The sequence below is a fragment of the Zonotrichia albicollis genome, chromosome 4 (assembly GCF_047830755.1).
Source record: "Zonotrichia albicollis isolate bZonAlb1 chromosome 4, bZonAlb1.hap1, whole genome shotgun sequence".
NCBI lineage: Eukaryota > Metazoa > Chordata > Aves > Passeriformes > Passerellidae > Zonotrichia > Zonotrichia albicollis.
In genome coordinates this window covers 59,387,685-59,398,249 of record NC_133822.1, presented here as the reverse complement: position 1 = coordinate 59,398,249, position 10,565 = coordinate 59,387,685, and the positions used below count along the sequence as shown (strand labels likewise).

The window sequence follows — 10,565 nt, the reverse complement described above, 5'->3', positions numbered from 1 at the left end:
CATAAAGGGAAAAGCATAGGATGGCAGTAACTACATCCAGGGAATACAATCTGTGTATCTAAACTTTATTCCTAAACTTTCATACACCAAATTTATTACCAAGTCTTCCAAAGATAACAATATTCACCATGACAGAGGCCTCTGAGATTACTAGTTGAAAGGTTTATATGGCAGGAAGATATTACAATAATAGCATTTAAATTTAATTATTTCTCTAACAGTGATTAAAGGAAGTGTTTTTAGCTTTGGAAAGGAGCTGACCCCTGTAATCAATAAGTTTGTACCTCCCTGCAAAGTGTGTTGCTTATACAAAAGAACAAGATCCATGGCTGGATCTCAGGGAAAAGGATGGCAGGCTGTGGAAGGGCACAGGGACGCTGAGAAAAGAATCCTGACCAGCCACTTCACATGGAAATTATTGACGTGGAAGACAGAAACAGGGAACAATTGAGGAGAATGTTTTAGATATTAGATTTGCTAATGTGTCTTGCCCAACCAAGAAGAGTGTGGCTAACTCATCTCTCCCCTCTCCCCTTAGGCCTGGCCTTCAATTTTTTTGGGCCCTTCTTCCATGATGGTTTTTATACCACTTGCAAACATTTTTTATGGCTGGAGGTTCAAACAAGTTTTCTCATGATAAAAAGAAATAAACTTCCGTGAATGTTGTCTTGTTTGTAGACCTCTGAATCCATCCAAGATTTTCAAGTGCCCTTGACAGAGCTAGGCTGTCCCTGTCAAGAGCAGAGCTCAGGGAAAGGCAAGTGCATGTCCTGTTATCTCTTTTTAAGTTTGGCAATGCTGTGAGGATAGCAATGGCGCCTTCAGCACTTAAGAAGGCAGCTCTGTTTCAGTGTCCAAGTGTTACATCTGTCTGATGTTTTTGTCCCTGAACAACTTTTGGTATTGGATCTCTTCCCTGCTTGGTGATATCAGAACTGATATTGACTTCTCCCAGTGTTGTTGCTAAAAACTGTGAACTGCTGTTTGAACCTCTGCCTTCTTGCATTTGGTTTTGTGCAATGCAATAAAGACTTGTTTGTGAGAACTTTCAAAGTATTTTTGTAGCTTTCAAGTAAGAACAATTAAACCAGGAAAATGCCATGCTAATTGTACCTCATTTGTCATTACTGGTGTCCTCCAATATTTGCTCTCATAAAGAGTTAGATGAAACCTTTAATATTAGACAGAGAATAATACAGTGTGAGAGAAAAAGCAGTGGATGCAACTCCCTATGTTTGAAAGTATTTGAATGTGAAGATTCAAATATGCCCATAGCACTTACAGCAGTGTTAAAACTAGGCTTTCAGGAGGCAAAAGTGCCTCCCTTAAGGATCTAGATATAATTACTACTGTAAGAATTAAAAAAAAAAAGCTTAGGAGTCTTAGTGTGATTTCTAGTTATTCCTAATTTGGAGGACTTAATTACATTATATGAGCCTATCCTGATCACAGAATTTTTAAATCACAATTTGAGGTAAACATGTCCTCAACACCACATAAACCAGAGTTTTCTTACAAAATACAGAAAGCCTTGATTCATATTCAAGTTCTTTTCTTGAGTCTCCCTACTGTGATGAAAGAGTCATCTCATCTTGTATTAATTTTATCTAGAGATGTATATATTATGAATATTATTATGCTATAGCTTCTGGGGGAGGTTTTCTCATATATTTTTCAGAAATTTAAACTGTTAAAATAATATCTAAAACTTCCACTGCACTTCAAAAAAACATGTTTGTGAGAAGAAGGTGGTGTTACGAAAACTTTGCCCTGTCTGTTGTTACAGCCTATGAAAGTCAAATACAGAAGCAAATTTCTAGTAGTTCCTTAAGAAGCAAACTTTGTCCCCACCCTTCATGGGAAGGGAAGCAGGAGCTGTGAAACCCCTGTGCTTGCTCCTCTTGGCATTACTGACCTCCACAGCACGGTCATGTCTGCCCCCCGTGCTATGGCTGAGGAGCTGGGGTGAGTACTGGGAGAGGCAACTGCCCCTTCCAGGGACGGTTCTGCTTCTTGGTGTTGGGGAGAAGCAGCTGGCAGGAGCTGACCTGGGTTCAGGGACTGCAGGAGAGCACGCAGGACCTCGCCGTGGGGGTGGCAGCTCTGGGGAGAGCCCAGGAATCCCTCCAAGCCTGGGAGGCAGCTCCTGACTGTCGAGTCTGTGTGTGTGAGAGCAGCAACTGCCCAACAGGGCTCAGTGGTGTAGTCATTAACAATGAATTTTAGTGCTTGTTTCTTAACTCCCACTAACACTGCAGTGTATTTTTGTGGCAGGAACTTAGTTAAAAAGTTAGTTCAATGCCTTCAGTATTTGGACCGCATTGCAGTTAAGCCATTGTACTTCTATAGCCATAGTGTTGTACCATAGCTAATGAGCTTAAGTTAGACCATTAACTTAATAAACTGCCTTCTGAAGAGACAAAAAGATTTGATTTACCTGTTCTATAAAATTAAACTTGTTGTACTACAAAAGGAGTAGTAGTACTGCTTATTATAATTACTGCTTATTTACACGGATCTTCAGTGGAGTTTGGTGGAAATTTTGATGATTAATTCAGAGCAAGGCTCTTTTCAAATATTCACATGACAGCACACTTTTTCATTGGGCAGTTTACTGCTTTCACTGATTAATTTTATATTTAATTATGAAATAATTTTTTAGAACTATAATGACTTTAATGATTGTATGTACAAATGTTAAGTTCATGTTTATGGATGTATAGACAGCTAAATGCAGTCACAACTAAAAACTAAATTCTCTGCCGTAAAAACTTGATTTTAAATATAGGCAATTTGTCCCCAAGGGAAAGGAAAATAAAATTCACTGATCTAAAACAAAACCTTAATAATGCCTTTCTGTCTCTCTAACTTATAATTACAATTTAGTATCTAAAGAATTTAACGATACTTGCTCTTTTGCCTCCATAGTCATGGACAAATCTCTCAAATTTGGATGTCCAAAATATAAATGAATTTTCAAATCCTGAAAGTAGTTTAAGACCATGGTCTACAATAAGATCAGTGGAGACTGGCATTCTTTAGTCACTTCTGTGGTTCTCAGAAGAATATCATGAATGTATACTTTCACATCAAAGTCAGTATGCTTCCTGAAATGCTGAGCAGAGCAACTGATTTTTGCAGAGCTATACATAAATGTATTCTGGCACTACTGTGGCAACTGACAGGACTGAATATTAATTTAGATGCCTAATTTTAAATCAAGATTAACCTAAAAATTCCACAGTTAATTATCTCAAATAGTAAACTAAAGCTGCTTCTGGTTAGCTCATCTAATCTGTGTCATTCTAAAAGACTGACACGTGGGCTGAGCCAGGTTTTCTTGTGGAGAAGCAAGATCTAACACAGAGCAATCACTTGCCTATTTTAGACATAATCAGGACACAACTCCCTAATTTATTTTAAAATCCAAAACTTGCCTTCTGGATCTGACATGAATTTGTATGAAAGAAACATAGCAAAAAAAAAAAAAAAACCAATGTAACAATGTTATATTTGAGGCCATAATTTTCTTTTCATGTTGACCTGCTATGTGTTCCCCAAGGTCAGGAATGCCCAACACCTCTGCTGAGCAGGACATGACAAATGTGAGCAGGAGCACTGAGGAGCAACACTTGCTTACAGGAGACACCCTTCTGTATTCTCTCTAGGGTGACTGGTCATGTAGGGTGAATGCAGGTGTGAGGGTGTACCTTATTGTAAATGTAATGTATTCAAGAAAACAAAGGTGCAAATGAGAAGTTTCTAAGTCAGGTAGGTAAAAGGCAAAGTTTCCCTTGAGCTGTGTGTTGTCCTGGTGTGTTTTGTTCTAATCTGCCACTCCAAGCTGCCTCACTTTGATAGAGTTGTGTTGCCAGCACAAGAGACAGTGAACTTTCCAGGCAGTTGCTTTCCCTGCACCAAAAGCTGCAGGAACACTGTGAGGATCCTTTGGCAAAAAGGCACAGGAGGGTTGTGCTGTGAAGCCACCTTGAAGCAGTAAGTGAGGAGCAAGGGGCCAGGATTTGTTTCACAGTCATTCTTTTTTGTTGGGAGGCTTCTTGGAACTGTACCAGTATGTTGCCCATCTAGATGAAAGGTAAGCAGGGCTGGTCAATATTGTGGTTACATCTGCCTGTCACTGGCCTGGTACCAGTGGAACAGATTCTGCTGAGCTGTGAAAACACAGGGCTGCAGGCTGTTGTCAGCACAAGGCTGGGAACTCACTCTTTTCTGCAAGCGATAATTATACCACTGCTCAGTAAAGGAGCACTTGCAAAGCCCAGCAGAGTGAAGCACAAAATAACCTTGCTGATCAAGCAGCCATACCCATTGGGACCTGTTAACTTTTCATCTTGGCAGAGACTATATAGGTGTGTTCAAAACCTGCTGGTTTGATGTTTATTTCGGGAAAAATTAATTCAGGATAGGGGAAGCTGCTTCTCAAGTCTCAGGCTAGACATCTAGCAGGAAGTACTTATTGTTTTCCTCAGTTTCACATGATGTTTCAAAGCCTAGCTTCTTCAGAGGGTGTTCAATCCAGCTGTTTGCCTTTACACAAGTGGGATCCCCCTCTTCAACTCCCTGCAATGGCTGCATGTGCTACAAAGTCTTTAGGGGATGATGTGATATATTGCAGTGCAAAATAATTTTCCCCTTTTTTGGATATTTAATGAATTGTCTCTTTGAAATGAAGAGTAATTCTGTTCAATTACATTAAGTCCAACCAAACTCAGCTAAAACTGTACTTAGATGTTTATTAAGTCTAAATGGCTACACAAGCTGTGTTAGAGGCACTTCATCTACCAGAAAGAACCAGTCCCTCAGTCTTTCCATAGAATTACACCCTCACTCTCCTAAGATAAAGTTCTCCACCATGTATCTTGGATCAATTTTAATCGAGTTTGTTATTGATTTTGTTATACTGCTCTGAACTTGTTAAGTCACAGTCTTAAGCAATAGACGAAAGTTTGGGATGGAGAAGGGGAGAACAAAGCATGAAATGAGACTTGTCAGATTTCTCAGCCTATTCTGGAAAAGGAAGTGCAGGACATTTTGCAAGATAATCAGGCCTTTCAAAAAAAAAAAACCAAAAAACCAACCCCAAAAAAAACACACCAAAAAAATTTCAGTATGTTTTACAACAAAATTCAGAGACTGTTTAAGGGAAGAAGTGAGCCAAACACAAGTCTGCAACAAACCAGTTCAGCAACAGATTTTACTACATCTGCTCTTAGTTGTACTGGTTTGAAAATGGCCAAATAAACAGGAAAATTTGGATTTCTTATGATTATTATAGGAACTGATCGTGACAGTGCTTTAAGTGGAAATTTAGAATCTCTACCACATAATTTGTGGATTCAAAACGTGGAAATACTTTTGAAATCACTTTGCACTTTTTATTTTCATAACTTCCATTCTGTTGACAACATAACTTCCATTTCTCTTCACAAATTCCATAAATGTAATCAATATATCAGAGAAACATGAAATACTCTTCTATAATTTCTGCTGTTTTTTGCAGAACTGCAATTGCTTTAGCAGCATCATAAACGGTGTGCAAATGTAAATGCAAGCTGTTAGTGGACTGTATTGACAGCATTCAACATGAGATGTGTTTCACACTAGGGGAAAAAAGGACAGAATGCAGAAATAACATGAGAATGATTTACAAACATGAATGAGATGGCAGACTTAAAAGATGAAGACTAGGAATGATGTGGTGAATGAAATAAAAACAAAGATATTAATACAATTTGAAAACATTTGTAGTCCACATGTTTACTCACCCAAAATTTAACCTGTGAATCATGTTGCCCCCCCTGTTCTAAAGTAGATCTTCTAATAAAAGAAGTCAATCTTCTTTTTCATCTCAACATTCCTAAATCTTCAGTCTCTGGGCTTATGTCTATTTTAAAAGAAAGACTAAAAATAGGAAAGTGAAGTATAATGACTTTGAGCAATTACAGCATGACTCAGACTACTTTTTCTTAGAATCCACTGTTAACTCAAACTAAGGATGGACTCTGTTCAGTTTTAGTTTTTAATACTAGGCTATCTTTCTGACAAAAATTTGGTAAAGACAGCTCAAATCTTTGTTGTATAAATTATGGTGCCATAGAAACCTTAATTAAAGAGGTTCAGATACTCAGCTACTATATCTCAGTGTTCAATGAAATAAGTTATAATAAGTCATGATCTCAGATAATGTGACCAGCATCAAAATAAGGATTGTCATTTACCTTACTCATATGAGATAACTCCAGAACCATGTAATTGACAGCATCTGTAGTGCAACAGCATGAACATATTTAATGATGAGAAAACAAAACCTTTCCACTGCAGTGTGGGAAATTTTCAAGTTCTGTTTCCAGAAATGTTGCAGAGCCTTTGGGGTAATGCCATTCCTGCTTCTGTAGTCTGGCTGCTCAAGAGCCCCTCAAGTAGTAATGTCCTGAGGTGGGTGAAGCTGGTGCACAGGAGAGTCTCCTGTTCCCTTGAGGGACGTGCAGGCAGCTGGGACTGACTCTGCCACAAGCCTGTCTAGTGTTTCTGGGGTGCTTTCTGCTCCCCCTCAGAGTGCATGATCTGGTTGCTGCTCAGGGCACCCATGAGCTGTTTAACAGATGGAAAGAAAGTTACTTTTTCTGAAAATAAGTCCTGAGAAAAGACAGAACCTGAATACTGTCTTTTTCCTCCCAGGAGTAAATAATTCTGAGAGAGCTTGAGTTCCCAGAGGTGAAGGGAGGGAATGAGTTACCTTAGTGCCTCCAGATGATTGATCAGGTCTGCAGCTTCTCTTGCTTTATACTCAAGTCTTTGCAAAAAGATGTCCAACCAGTTATAAACACCAATAAGAATTTAGCTTATCTTTATAGTTACTAACATGATAGCACATTAAAATACCTCTACTTTTTAACCAAACTGAATTAATCAAAATTATCTTTTTCTTTGATGCACATGAATCCTGTTCATTCTGCAAAATGCTCAAAGGGTTAAATTAAAGATTAAACAGAACAGAGAAAGATGCAGGAGAACTTCCTCCTCCTTCAAATCATATTTAAATTATAAAAAGCCTTTCTACAGGGTTAAAGTCAAAGTGTGGATTTCCTGTTATATTTAATAATGTAACTTCTTCATACATAATGATAAAACTTTATTCTTGAAATTCAATTTCTGGAATTACCATAATTAATTATGTCAGAAAATAATGGAAACAATTTATTTTCTGTTTGTTTGAATCTTGTTTAAGCTGACTATTTTTTATGCACAAACACTTTTCTATCAGTATTTTTCAAAGGACTGTATGTTTAAAGATCTTTCAAGTTAATTCCATTGATTCATTATTTTTCTCCACATTGCTATTTCCAATTCATACCATTTCAATTAGATTTTATTTTAAGCTATATTCCATTTTTTATGTCAGCAGACTGCGCCTTACACTGCCAAAAAGCCCATGTGTCATTGAGGACAGTCATGATTTTATATCTGTAAAATGTCAACAAATTTATTAGATGAAATTCAATAAGATAGCTTCAAATATATACATATTTAGCAGCTACTGAAAGTTCGAGTGCACCATTGTTGTTTTGCTCATTTTTGTCAGAGAGTACAAGAAAAAGCATGAAGGAAATGAAAAATATCATATAAATATTGTTTTTCAAGTTTTTGGAGCTTCACTTAATATCCCTACAGATGTGCACAATTTGTGCAGATGAGGAATATGCATAACTGAATGTTATGGAACATTAAAGAAAAATGAGTTCAGAGAACTCTTATTTAGAACTTCCTATTTTACCACTACTAACTTTCAGTCAGAATTAAAAATTTAAATGAAATATTTGAATGTTCTAAATGTCAGTCTGTCTTCTCTGTGCTCAGGAGCAGAGCTCTCATTTGGAAGGGAGGATGGTGAGGGGAAAGGAGTAGCAGATGTCTTCAAGTTAGGCACTGCTTGATCAGCTGTAAGACAACTACATCCATTTATGTATGCAAATTCAGAATTCCCTCATCTAAAAATGAAAATCACTCTTTGCAGGGAAAGTAGGACTTCCAGAGACAGCTTTTTTCTTTCATAAACAGCAGCTTATTCACTTTTTTTTCTAGAAGATAGGAAGCCACACTTAAGTGGGAATCCTTGTGTTCTCTGTGCGTTTGGATACATTTAAAAACCACAAACTTTTTGATACACTTGTTCTGGGAGTGTAAAACTTCCTATAAAATTTTGAATCTAACCTAGCCCATAATGGAGAGCATTAGTTTTTATAGTCTCAAACTTATTGAGTACTGTTATTTCAGCATTCCTATAATGAAAGATGCAGATCTACAAACGTGCTGTAGTTTTGAAAAATTGTCTAATTTAAATGTTAATGATTATCCACATAACCCTACAGTGCAAAGCTGCATAAGGTTGTGTGGACTGTAGAGGTCAGCCTTGGTAATTGAATAACTGGTGTTCCAGGTGGAGCCTGAGGTGGGATGCAAGTGTCGTGGTGTCTGTCTGACCTCTTCCTACATCTGTCTCACTTTCATGAGCAAAACAATTTGCACGCAATTATTTTTATCTGTTAGAAAAGTTGAACAGTTGGTGCCAGCCTACATAATGGCTGGCTATTATAATGCCTGCTTTTTTTAATTAACAAAAGAGCTCTGAATATTCTTAAAAAGTTGACATTATTTCATTAGTTGTTGCTAGTCTATGAGTAAGCCTACTGAAAAGAATATCATGTTGTCTGCTGGATATCTCCATGAATGTTTCTAAAACATGACTTCCCACAAGCACGGAGGACCATATAGCAAGGCAATTAACAGGCATGGAATGTGTATTCCTAGGCTGTTTTTTTCCCTTGTTAGCTCAGAGTTGTATTTATTGTTACACCTTTCATAAATGTGTAATGCACATGTGATGCAATAACAATCAAGCACTCCAAAAGACAGAAATGGATGTTAAATTACTCATCCCTTTTGAATTCCTCAATTTTAACAAAGAGGCTTTTATATATTGGATTATTATCAGCATTCATAATTTATTCCAAAATCAGAATTTCACTATAGGACCCTCAAATATTCCAGTGTATTCAAAAAATCAGGAAATGTGACACACACATACAATGTGGGTTGTATTACCACCCACCACATGGTGGTTATAACTATTGGCTGATTATGCCTCCTGAGCAGCCTGCAATATAGAATAGAGTCTGAAATTCTCTTCCAAGTTTTCAAAATGTGCAATGTGAAGTGTTTCTGACATACCACAAGATTTAGGGAGTAACGTGGCTACTGAGGGCTGCAGCTGTATGGATCAAGGTGGTGGCAGGTACTGGCCTGCCAGGATGCCTGAAAGTAGGTGTAAGTGGTGGGATGGGTTGGGACCAGATTTCATTCCTTTCATGTGCTCCACTACTGCTTTATGCTGCTATAAGGCTATACATAAATAGCAATAAGCTCTAATGGACAGATTTTGCCTGCTGATATTTTGAAGTAGTATATGGGTAGAGAACTTATGATGAGTTATGACTTGAAAAAAATCATTGTGTTGGGCTCACAGAAGAAGCATGAGAAAGGAAGGTCCATGAATTCCTGCTGTTGTGATATCCCTGGATATCTGATGCATATAAGCAAGCATCCTGATTTTCCCATGTACTTCAGTTATACTTTCAAGAATAATAACTTATTCCTGAATTTTAGCCTCTTACTCTGGAAAAACCTTCTGGTATCTGTCTGTACAGGCACTGGTGCCAGCCTCAAATACACCCCAACTCTGTCACATCTTATAATGAAAAATAGAGTGCCCTTATTAAAAGCAAATAAAAATGACACAGTGAAGATGAATCATCAGGTAGTTTTTTAAATTCTATACTTTGCAGTAAAACTCCAGCAACTGAGGTTTGCGATTTCCAAGTTCCTACGCTAATTTTAATCCACTGCCATTCACCTCCATGTGAACTAGTATCTGCCTGTGAGCATTCAGCCTACAGATCCATAGAATATGTTGTAAGAGCTGCTGAATCAATAGAAATCTTTCTAAATCAGTAGAAATCAACTGCTCAGCATCCCTACAGCACCCTACCCAGAGAAACACACTCATGGCACATCAGCGGCGTTTCAAGCAGACATGCAGAGGGAATTTAGTGATGCTGAACATTTGTTAGCTATTCCTGCTTCTTCCTGACCAGGGTTCAAGGATCCTAGATTACATAACTGTGGTGATGATGATCCAACAAGAACAATTTGACAGAACTAGACCTAGAACATTTTTTTACGTGGACATAAGGTAGCTGGAAAAGTGTCTTATTAAGCACATTATTTGCTCTTGTGGCTCCATGTATATTGTCCTGCTTCTATTGCTGCTGTGAAGGGCAGGCTTAGTCCTAAATTCTTGACACTGTGACTGAGATTAAGCTTTTAAAACACATACATTAATACACAGATACATATATATGTGTATGTATGGATGTGTGGTGTGCACACACACATAGAACTAGGCTTTAAGCTTTACTGTATCTGAAGTACCTGTGTAGGAAGTCTTAGTTATTTTAGTTGTAAAACTTGTGAGTGTTTATTATCCA

General features: G+C 37.7%; 1 protein-coding gene across 2 annotated transcripts in view; it reads left to right on the top strand.

Moving 5' to 3' along the window:
• The first annotated feature begins 1,864 nt into the window (after positions 1 to 1,864).
• Positions 1,865 to 10,565, top strand: part of TFEC (transcription factor EC) — a 65,056-nt gene continuing 56,355 nt past the window's right edge. For both annotated transcript variants that reach the window (XM_074539932.1, XM_074539931.1), the window contains exon 1: positions 1,865 to 1,965. The gene's annotated coding sequence lies outside the window, so the exon portion shown is untranslated. The remainder of the gene's footprint in view (positions 1,966 to 10,565) is intronic.